Here is a 12313-nt window from a genome sequence, read left to right on the forward strand (position 1 = left end):
CAGGGATGTCATAGGCTAGAGTCTCAGAGTGCAGACTTGGAATAGAAGAGGAGAGTTGTGATGGTCTGAACTGTTTATTGCAGCTTTGCCACAAAACTTGTCATAGGAGATTCCTGTCGATGTCCAATCTTTGGAGAACATTACTTTAAAAAAAAAGGAACTTCTTAGCCAAAGTGGTAGATCAGTCCACCTTCTCCAAGTTGTACTTCAGGGGTACAACTCAAATGTCTTCATCTCCCCATAAGTCAAAGTCCCTGCTGAGCAGAATACAAAAGATGACTAATCTGTAGCCCTTAATAGTGATTACGAGAAAGTCTTGGTCACCTTGGTGGATCTCATTGCTGCAGTCTTGTTGGCCTTCAGTATGTGCCTCTGGTCCTTCATGGTCCTTCCACTGGTACAGATCCCAGCTAGGCCCCAAACTGAACAGCCCAGTGAAGAAGAAAAATCCACCCATGTAAACTTCAGGATACTCCTCAGATGCAAAAGGCAGGGACTGCTTGGAGGAGTTATCTTTTGAATCTATATGGAAACCTTCCCCTCTGCAGCAGCATCAGGGATGAGCGTAGTGTTTCTCATAATGTAGGAGTGACTGCACTGACAGCACCTGGCAAAGGTTCTGGCGTGGTAGTTAGTGGTAGGACTACTGCTGATGGAGCCACTGGAGCTCTCGTGGAGTTGTTGTAAACTGGTTTGGGAAGAAAATGGATCACAGTCGAGATCACACCACCAAAACTATCTGTCAGTTTATGTAGGGTGTGTCACTTGAGCAATCATAGGGCTCCTGGGGAAGGAGAAGGCAAATAGTAATATAAATAAATCACCAAGGCTGAGAATCCTCTTGGCAAAGAAAGAGTTTAGCGCACACCCCTTGCTACCCTTGTTTAACACTCATATAAAAATTACTAAGCCAAGAAAGAAAAATTATATAAGATGGAAAACAAAAATTAGGAGGGTCAAGAATAACCCCTGTCCATAGCATACTATGGGCAATCACTCCATTCATGCTGAGAAGACATTGGTTTCACACACAGACACACACTAATTAATCACAAAAACTGAAGCACATAGGAAGAAAGTGTAAAGTAAGAAAAGACTGGGTTCAAGACAGACATATTTGGCATTTAATTTTGCAAAGAGAAACGGGAGGGTGGCGAGCTGAAATGTTGATGCAACAGAATGGCAGCGGCACCGTGGTGAAGGTAATGCCGTACATTGAGGGGACGTTCTGTGTAGCTAAAGCAGGTTGACATGACTGATAATTCTACAAAGAAAAAGAGATTTTATGATGAATGGGTTGTAATGAACAAACTGTACAGTATATGAATAAAATGCAAAATAAGCAAATCTAAAAGATATTTCTTGAACTTCAGAAGGAAACTAACTCAGTTCAAATTCAAACCTGCTTTTATCTGTCTTATATGTATGGATTCAGCTACTCTTATCTGATTTTCAAAATTACCTCTTTAATACAATTTAAAATCTTCAGCAGTTACATTAACACCATAGATTTTATGGCGGTGCGCACTTATTGATGAATACAAGGTAATTTGGAAAGGTCTTCTAGTTCAGTTACATTTTGTTTGTTATCTTAGATTCTCCTCTGATTTTTTTAAATAACGTTTCCTGAAATTATTCTTAAGTAATAGTTAATCAAATTCTTATAGCGCACGGTAAGAAAATGTACCAATAAATAAGTAAATATCAGTTTTTTAGTCATTATAAAATTGTTTCATCAGGAAGTAGTAAATAACTGCCATTAGAATTAGATAGTAAAACTTGTTTTGAGGCGAGTGTATCTGTACCTTTAAAAATGATGGCAATCTTTAAATAAGTTTGCTATTTTATCTTGATATGAAATACATAATGTGCACTACGTATTTATGTTCAGCGCTTCCTGAGTTTTAACAAACGTAAATAGAAAATTGGTCGATGGTAAAAAAGATTTTTTGTTTTAGCCTCAAGCTATTAATGAAAAATTACCACTTTGAACAATTTAATCAAATATAGATATAATGTATTTATAAAGTGCACCTGTATCGTCAAAAATTTAGGCATTATACTTTGTCATACTGCGACTGGCGTAATAGCAAAAGGCTATATATTATTAGGAGAGCAGTTGATGCATGTTTTGCATGTTGGATAAAAATATTTATATAACTAGCACTTTACTTTTGGCACATTTTTTTTAACAGCAAGCATAGTCAGTTTTACATTAGCCCAATTTTTTTTCTGTTGCTCCTTTGAACATAGTGTATACAGTGTTTTGCACATTTTTCTTAAGTTTTAATTCACAATAGCAGGCGTAAATAACAACATATAACAATTTTATCGTAGCTGTGTATGGTGAAAAAAAATTATTCCTCTTACTAAGAGATATAAATCCTAGCCAATATTTTTTTTACCAAGTGCAATACATTATAATAATTTTTTGGGCTGAGCTAACTTCAGCTCGTCATTTTAACCTTTTTTTTTATATATTTCTCCAATAGGTTATGACTCCTCACCCTTGTTATCTCTAAAACGAAAGTTTTACCACAAAAAAAAAATTATCGTTAAACACAAAGGCGATCTGTGAGAGATGGGTGCATTGAAGGTGGGGGTGGGGGGGTTTACACACGAGGAGGAAAATACATGGATACACATTTTCTTTTTAAAATCTAATGATGTGATGTTTTGAATTTCTGTCGTGTGGAAACTGATTAGCCATCTATTCACTCTTGAATGTCAAAAAACAATTTTCATAGCTTACATAGAATTGAGGTTTAAAATAAATGAAGTACTGTCAGCAATTAGTTGTATGTGGCAGTAGAGGAAATTATTAGCTATATTTCTGATAAAGGAAACCCAGTGGTTAATCTGTTTGTTCGTATTGTTACCTTTCTAAAGTCGAGAAATGTTTTTTTTACGTGTAGTTCAATTAGCTTTTTTAATATTTACCTAGGTCACCAAAATCGTTGTTGTGTCTTGGGAATGTTGAAATTATTGCCTTGCAGTGTTATTTCTTTGCAGTATAGCAGTGATCATTGTGTTTTTGTACGTTTGATCCATCCGTCGTTTAGAGAAATTTTCAGCAGAGTTGTAAATGGGAGTTTTAAAAGCTTAGAAAATAGATCGCAAAATTATACCATGTTTGTCCATATACACCAAACTATGTAGTGCTGCTATTTAAGCATGTAGTGGTCAGCTCGTTTTATTGTTACTCACTTGGCATATTTCAGTTGCAAGCTCTTTAAAAATTCGTTAAGTGTATGCTAGTAGATGGTCGACATGAATTACAGTCATTCTGTAAAACTGGTAATTTCATAAATTTTTAAACAGACGTTTTACTCAATGTAGCAGTTCTTCGTTTTGTGTGGTTTGCTCGTTGCGATAAATTCATCCATAGAATAAGAAAACAGTAAACTGTGATCCAACATGAAATTTAAGAGCCCCAGTTCTCTTCAGAAGAGTGACCTGTTTGATATTTCAACTACAGCATTCTTGTTACAAATTGAAGCAGTTCTGTAGAGAGTCAAATCAAGTTCTGTTGTATTCTTACTGGCATGGGATTGATTAGCTCTATTTTTTTTATATATATTTCCATTGCTGTAGTATATTGTTCAGAAGTGTTGTAATGAAAATGGTCACATCTATTGCAGAATTTTTGGCAAAAACAGATGCTGTATATTACTATAAGTATAATTAGACTCGCTCTGCATGCAGAAATAATCAGATTGATAGAAATCCTGATTAGATCTGCTAGGCTTCGTGGGGATTTTAGATCAGACCTAGTATGCCGATTAGTGACATATGAAGCATTTAAATCAACAGAAAAGTAAAAAAAAAAAAATTACGCAATGAGGGCATGGAATTTGGCAAACGCGTTTGAGATCTCAATAGACTCCATATACATACGCTCTTCCATTATATTTGTTAAGACCTGTGTAACATAGAATCTCGTAGCAGTCATATTCATGATTTATTAGGCAACATCTAGGAAGCCCACAGTCAATGCTGTGGTAGTAAATAGGAGAAGGTTTATGAATGAGCTCCTAGAGATGTATTGCCAGAAGCAATTCTTTTGTGTAGAAAATCGTGGGTATTCTTGGAAGTATGCCATTGAAGGTCTAAGAAACTCTGCACACAGGTCTTTAACATTAAAAAAAAAAAGTATCCTTTACTTACTTTTATTGAGTGGAAAGGAAAAGGTTCAGTGTAAGGTCACCGAAAAGCGTAAAGAAGGACGAACGCCATAAAATATAAATGGATAAACTAGAGAGGGAATAAGATAAACAGTAAATTAAATAACAACAAAAACCGTTAAATATGAAGGTGTGGACGCTTACAATGTTATTAACAGTAAATTTCAAAATCCGCATTTTCACGTTTTCACTTTTCAAATCTCAGGGAATCTAAAAATTATACTTTGAGTAAACGGGCATACTTTGTTAGGCAAACGTTCTGGAGAAAGGACAGTAATGATGATTTTAAAGTTGAAAACTAGAAATGTAGAACAAATGAAATACAAAGGTCTAGCATGATAATCTGCCAAACAAGTTCCGCTCTCAAATTACTCGTACCGACATACTTCGATCAACGGGAAAATGAATAACCCACTGGACCGGATTGCAGAATGCAGAGAATGCAAAATGACAGTATTAAAATATATTATACGTGATTTTTCAGTTTACAACCATCGGCGAATATCACGTACAAGAGACAAATCATTGATAAAAAATTTCCTTTTGGGCGGAAGTATCGACACGTGATTTCTCGTCTAGTAGGAAACTTCATTTTTAAGACACAATAAGAAGTTACTTGCCATTTTACATCTTGTTTAAAGTTGGTCTGTTTGTTAGATGTTTGAGAAGTTGTACTTTATTACTCAATGGTTCCATCATTCTGTATTTATCTCTCACTCTGTTTGTGGGCACACTTGTGGTCTATGGCTCTGGTTATTCACGTTAAATACTTTGGTTTCACACACTATTGCATTGTAGGTCAGAACAATTATGTTGTAGAGTATTTCTTCTTTAATAGATAGCTAGTGAAGATCAGTCACTATGGATATATATTTTTACATCCTAATCAGTTAAGTCTTGTAACTTAGTTAGCGAGGTTAGTTTCGATGAAGATGGTGTTGAAGGGGAATAAGAGGCCTGGTGTCGACCTCTGGACTCTGACCAACCAACAAGGCGACTGAAAACTTGGTACACCGTAAGAAATGCAGTTATGGTAGCCTTGTGATTGCAGAGTTACGTGCAGGCATCGTGTTAACCGAGTGGGGATCATAGTGTGGATCAGTTTCAATTTATTTTATCCGAATTCGACCTGGAATGTATCTACTTGTTAGGTGAACTAAATTTTCATCCTTCATGATTACAGGCTGACCTCCTTGCCTCCTACCCCATGCTCCAATCCCTGGTTTGAGGGAGTTATTGTTATACAGTTTATTCCCAAAATTCGAATTCGAGGTTTTCAGTGGGAAATGTATCTAATAATAATAGGGACTAGTTTTAAAAGCTCGACATATGTTGGACTTCATATTTATATTTGGTTACTATTATGTGAAAGATACATTTCTTAGATGGAAGCATCCTATCTTCAAAGTATTTAATATTTGAACTGGTATATTAAGGTGTTTATCGGTGAATATTCCAAGGATTCTAAATGTCTTTAGTACCTCTGCATTTGTTATTTATCTGTTGTGATTTGATATCAAGTTTTTATAGGCGCGTTTTTGCAATACTTAAAGAATTCATTTTCGTTCCTTTCATAACTTCAGTTTTTTCTGCCGATCCAACAGTGTACTTACTTATGATTTTATTTTTTAATACATATTTTAAACGTATATAACCAGGTAAAATCAAGTATTGGTGTACCAAAATTACAGTTTCATTTTTCTTTTTTTTTTCTTTTTCATCCACCCGATGGTGTTCCGATAGAGTTTGTATTAGATCAAGGTCCGTTAAATATACTCTTGAGTATATTTAAAGGACCTTGTATTAGATAATGTAAGTCCTAGAACACTGCCGTGCGTTGTTGGCATTCCTGATATATTTTCTGGCTTAGTTTTCCAATTTTGAATTTGTGCTTCTAGAGGATCTGCAGTCATGTATCTCCGGAACCATGCCGGTGCAGTGTCTGTCGTCTATTTCTTCTAAGTCAGGCACTTGCGTTCGAATGATTCATCAGTGTTGTTATTACTACTACTACTACTACTACTATTATTATTATTATTATTATTATTATTATTATTATTATTATTATTATTATTATTATTCAGAAGATGCACCTATTCATATGGAACGAGCCCACAGGGGCCATTGACTTGAAATTCAAGCTTCCGAAGAATATGGGGTTCATTAGGAAGAAGTAAGAAGAGGTAAATGGATATACAGAAGAGATCTCATTTATTAAAAATTAAAAAATAAATTAATGAATTAATAAATAGATAAAATGTATTAAAATGCAGGGAGAATAGTGTTAGTGTAGTAATGCATTGCATCTTCGCTTGAACTTCTGAAATTCCAATCTCACGACATCCTCAGAGAGACTTCTACAGTCCAACGGTGTGAACTTAAAAGTTCTACAGCGAGGTGTTTTGTGGTATCAGTGTTGCAAATTTACGCCCGCAAGACATTCATCACAAAGGATCATTATATGCTTTCTGGGACTCTTCCCTGAAAGCAGACTGATTTCTGGTAAAACGTGAAACAATTCGTCGTTTGGAAGGATGCTCTTGTCTCTGTATTTCAGTCGGTTTCGATGAAGATGACGAGCTTGATATTCGTTTGCAATGTCCTAGAGACTATTTATTATCAATATTTTTAAAGGATTTTTTTGTTATGTGCTATTTTCCCATAGTGCAGGTACAAAGTTATTTTTTATATCTTGCTAATTTTTTTTATGTACTATAACTACATGAAGTAATGGATCTCTCTCTCTCTCTCTCTCTCTCTCTCTCTCTCTCTCTCTCTCTCTCTCTCTCTCTCTTTGTTCATTTTGTGTTCACATCTTTATTTGTTTGAAGTAGGATCTTGAGGGCAGACTTGCGCTCAGTTTTTGCTGGATTAAAATAGTTACATCATGTTTTTCTTTTTCAAAAAGAAATGATCCTATTTTATTTTCAGTTATTTTTCACAGTCAATAATTAGTAAAGTTTTTACGAGTCTGCACCCAATGCTTCATTTTCCTTCTTATTTTTTTATATGAAGTTATAATTCCTGCATTATAGTTATTAATTTGTTGTAATCATATATAGGATTTTTAATGAATTTCCATGGCCTATGATTTTTTTTTCCCTGTCAAGTCCGTAGGCAAGAGTACTTCCGCTACTACCGTTGGCGCTAAAAATCAACTCATCTATGGATTTGATAGGTATTTGGAGATATCGTGCCGCACATAATTGAATCCACCGTATTTTCGAACATTAGAATTCACATGTGTTTATGCTGTATGATAACGTGTAAAGGGACGGCTAATACATTCTTAAGTAATAAATGAACTTCATCACTAGCATAATAGTCAAAAGTTAGCGCCTTAATTCTTTAAAATCATCGGCCTTCTGGCAGCTGTGTACTGTAGTCTGCTAGATCGATGCGAGTCAAGCCAGTACGATTGTGAATAGAAAAACTGATTCACCTAAATAATATAATTACTTCTGAATAAGCTAGGGTGTTGAATAAACTCTGCGTTATGTTAAGTCACGGTCCTTTTAAAACTAAATTATGTTTAACTCTAACTTGATTGAATTTATGCACGGTCAGCAGCAACGTCTAGACCCCGAACGAGGGTTGCTTCTTGGCGATCGGCCACCGGAGATGACCCGGTGGGTTGCGGGATATGATCATTTTTTGGTAATTATCATCGCGATTCAGAAAGTGCATCTTTGTGTAGTCATTTTGATCAGCGAGTCAGGTCAGAATAGAGCATTGTTGCAAGGATTAAACAGCTAACTGATACATATCTGTAAGCGCAATTAATTGCGAACGTGGCAACTGCGAGCAACGCGACCTAAAGGCGAAGTGAGTTGATAGCTGCAGCTTTAGTGTGGCTACGTCAGTGACGAAAGAGTTTTGTGTGAGACTCTGCACTCCCGTACCTCGCCAGCCTCTGTGGCAACGTTTAGCGAAAACGTCGTTGTTTGGTGAGGGCTTGAAGGAAGCCGTTTATGCACTGCTTTTGGCCTTTTATATGAAAGCAGCTCACTGAAAAGCAGTAGCACTTCCTGAATTATTTCAATTGACTGCCGGCTTCAAATGTCACCATTTGATTAGTGAACGGACCAATTTCTGCGATTTTTACACCTCAATTATTTAATGTCATTCAATTTATTTATATGCACTTTCATTATTTATAAGTGTTGTAACGTGTTATCACTGAATGATGCTCATCAGACGCACTGTTTGGTCTGTTTGATGAGCATCGCCGAATATTTGTCAAATGTTAGTTGTAAAAGAGGAAAGAGAGTTGGTAAATACTTATTACCAAGGGAGTCATTGTACGAAATTAATGGTGGAAACAAAAATGTGAAAGCTTTAGGCTAAGACTTAGTGACATCCATTCAGACACGAACGCGTCTCTCTCGTGAGTTGTTAGTTGCAGAAACGACCAAGACAATAGATTTTGCAGTTGATTATTCACAGTGCGGTCAACCTTTGTCATTGACCCTCGTCTTCTTGTCTTGTACCTCTCCCTGCCCTTGCCCCATGCCTACCCCCCAACATTCCGACCTCTACCCATTGGTGGCCAGCATTAGATCCTTATTACTTTAACACACCTGCCGCAACGTGGACTGGTCCGGACCTGTAGTGACATGACTTGACCTGACCTTCCGTGGTAACTTATGTGTTGTCAGTGACTTCCTCGTGTGTTTTTACATAGCATTTGGTATTTGTATGATTTTTTTAGTATGTAAGGAAATTAGTGGTGTTTAATGTTTAAATTTTCCACTTGGTTCATTTAATTTGTAGGAGTGGTTGGCTTTGCGCTTTTGGGTGTAGAAGAGCGTTGTTTAATCAGTAAAGTATATAAAATGTGTGTATGTAGGACAAATGTGCTTCTTAAACAGGTATTGGGTTTACGTTTTCGGGAAACGCATGTGAAGGGAAAACGTTGAGCATTTTAAGAGGTAACATAACGCCAAACTGACTACAAAGCAAGGCTATCAGTGCAGACATTGTTAAACTGTATGATTTTATGTATCTTTTCTCGGGTGTATTCACGTCATCTTAAGGTATACTAAAAATATTAGGTGGATAAACATCATCTTGTGATATATTTTTATTTTAAATTATAACCGTTCTGTTTGATTATATATTATTGAATAAGTGGTTCGTCATTAATATATCATCAGTGAATATGTACGGAGAGAGAGAGAGAGAGAGAGAGAGAGAGAGAGAGAGAGAGAGAGAGAGAGAGAGACCCAGCCAGTCACAGGGGAGACGAAACATTCTGTACTACTAGCCCCACGAGCCAGGCTAGACTGACAGAATCACAGATGGTGAGAGAGCCAGCCAGCCACTAAGTCCTAAGACACTAACCACCTACTCAGGATTGTTTCTCCACACGTATGGCTCACGTGATTTGGTTATTCGGTGCGATTTGAGTGAGGTAGCGGAGCTTGAAAGAAAAATGAAGATCACAAATTGCGATTTTTTTTATTGTGTTATCGGAAAACATTATGTAATACGTTCGTTCTGTTGCAACATCAAGAATGGACGGCGAATGCGTTAATGAGTATGTTGACAGAAATATGTTTTTCATACAATGTGTTGTATGTTCCATGGGGCATCCTTCGTATGGTTGTATGAAAAATACACCTTAATTATTTTAATGCGATCGTACTATTGCTTTTTTATTTACTTATTTTGACAGTTTTTTGACAATTTTTTGTGGCCATTTTTTAATAATACGTTTTCCCCAGTAGTATGGATTAACATTCCACTAGGTCTATCCTTGGTGCCACATACCCTGGAGCTTTAGTTTCAGAGCACAAACTGATGCTCTTGTTGTTTTGAAAGTGGGTGTGCGGAGGGGAGAGAGCGAGCCATGTTACGGGGCTGTGTTGCTGTAGTTTCCCATAAAGGTAGCCGTGAAGAAGTGTTGGTAATGTTTGTTGTTGTGTCAACGGTTGATAGCGTGGAATTTTTATGATAACGGTTTTGGGTTCTCAAAAGGCATGTGATGTATTTTCGAAGGTAGTGACTTTAGAGATCATTAATGTACGCTTCAAGTGTGCGGAGGCTGAAAATTGTAGCCAGTTCTTTGCAGTATCAACCTCAAGACTATTTCTTAGTGGTAAGGATGTTTGATGATTGGTGTGGTATTGAAGGAAAGTGGACGTATGTTTTGTCTGGCTATTATATAAAATAAAATATTTTCTCTTGACTTTGTAGTTAGCCTTATGCCACTTCATTCTTTTGTTCTATGAACAACCTTTACGGCATTTTTTAATGGCCAATTACCGTATCGACTTACCCGAGATGAATTTATCGTAGTAAATAAACTGTAAGATTTGTGGAAGGTTTTCACCATTTCTGTACCATCATGTCCTTTTTAAAAAAAAAAAAAAGGAAAAAAAGTGCCGTCAGTGTATTGTTTTCAAGATTTATATTTTTTATACTGTTTAACGGAAATATATAGTATATCTGTATATATATATATATATATATATATATATATATATATATATATATATATATATATATATAGAACATACATACTTGCATACATACATACAAATCGCACTTTATGGAGTGGCTGTTCTTGAATTATAACAGTATTTCGGAACATGTCAGACAGTGAAGAGCTTCATTCCAGAATTTCTCTTTTATTATCTAGAAAGTGTGTGTGTGTGTGTGTGTGTGTGTGTGTGTGTGTGTGTGTGTGTGTGTGTGTGTGTGGACCGCCAGTCATCTTCGAACCGCAATCTTGTCACATTAGGATCTTAGAGCTAAGATTTGGCAAATAAGTTGGTGAAACTCGCTCTCTCTCGCCCCCCAACCCCTGTAGGAGTTAAAACCCAACTGGAGAGATATGCTTTGCGGGATGGAAAGTCTTATTTTATTTCCCTCACCTGTCAAGTTTTCAAACATGAGTATATTGTATTAGACGATCTTGATTGCAAGCCCCTTGGGTTATGATGGCTGTTCTGCAATAACATTGCATGTTCTTTTATATATAAATTAAACTGGCTATGTACAAGCAGGGGTTCTTGCTTTTAGAACAGCTTTTGCATTGAGAAAGTGTCTATTTTTCACGGTTTGGTCGTACATTTGCGGCAGATAAATTGATGTGGCAAACAACTAATATGGCAAATGACAGAAAGCGACTTCGATTTACTCGTAAGAAATGGGATGATTTCCAGCCGTGGTCCTGCAGGACTGTCTTGTGTTTGATATCCGTCTGGCATCCAGACTGTCAAACAGGCAGTGGTGCCAGCGAATCTACTCGGATATTTTTAGACCATATTGCTTTGCTTGAGCAACCTTCACAATCATTAATCCTCTTCCGCTCAAAAGTCTTTGTTAGATGTTAGGTCATGTTGCTTGGGTAATTAATTTCTTTGTTGATCATTCGACCACGCGGCGTGGTTCTCAATCTAAAAAGCAAGTGGATTTATTCACATGCATATTACGTTGTTTAGGCCACGTGGTTCATCTCCCATTGTCCTAGCTACGGTAAAGCCCAGTATAGTAACTTAAACCAGTGTCGTTATTGTGACTGATTCACTGTGATTTAGGCGGAAAATTACCGAAATTTCTACAATATCACATTCATTGGATACATAGTACTACTGTATATAAACCGCGGAGTATATACATGTATTTTTGTCTGTGCACTCACAGTTTACAGGGAACCTCTTATCCAGACTTGGCGTCGTCCAACCCATGGACCGGCCTCCCTCACCTCTGGCCCCTACAGAATGAAGGTACCTTGATCCCATCTTCGGGACGGTACGTAAAATCCAAGAGATCTGCTGATCGACCCGTCTTTTAAGTTACCGTATCAGTAACGTTAATTGGAAATTATGTGGAGGGAGCGACATTCGCATTGGCGTTGATATTCCTTTTGTTAATTGGGCCTTTAGTCTATGAATAAGTCAAGATTCACATGGGTAATTGTATGTAGGGATAGGAGGGTTGGTTCCGGCAGACCCGTGCTAGGTTTGTACTCACCGCGGGAAATCTTATTGATTGTGGCTGGTTGGTATAGCGGTGGCCGGCATGGCTACTATTCTCCCTCTTCCCCTCTCTCGTCTCCTGGATGCTGTTGGTTGGTAGTGGCCTCGTGGGTCATTTTAAACACTGATGAAGAGAGAGAGAGA

General features: G+C 37.0%; 1 protein-coding gene and 1 long non-coding RNA gene across 26 annotated transcripts in view; both read left to right on the plus strand.

Moving 5' to 3' along the window:
• Positions 1–12313, plus strand: part of LOC136825466 (uncharacterized) — a 603159-nt gene that overhangs the window by 413395 nt on the left and 177451 nt on the right. The gene's annotated exons all lie outside the window — the stretch shown is intronic.
• The window catches only part of LOC136825472 (uncharacterized), a 49931-nt gene continuing 45649 nt past the window's right edge, over positions 8032–12313 (plus strand). Inside the window, exon 1 of the long non-coding RNA XR_010849352.1 lies at positions 8032–8131. This is a non-coding gene — a long non-coding RNA (uncharacterized lncRNA). The remainder of the gene's footprint in view (positions 8132–12313) is intronic.

This window comes from Macrobrachium rosenbergii, chromosome 37, assembly GCF_040412425.1.
Source record: "Macrobrachium rosenbergii isolate ZJJX-2024 chromosome 37, ASM4041242v1, whole genome shotgun sequence".
Lineage (NCBI taxonomy): Eukaryota > Metazoa > Arthropoda > Malacostraca > Decapoda > Palaemonidae > Macrobrachium > Macrobrachium rosenbergii.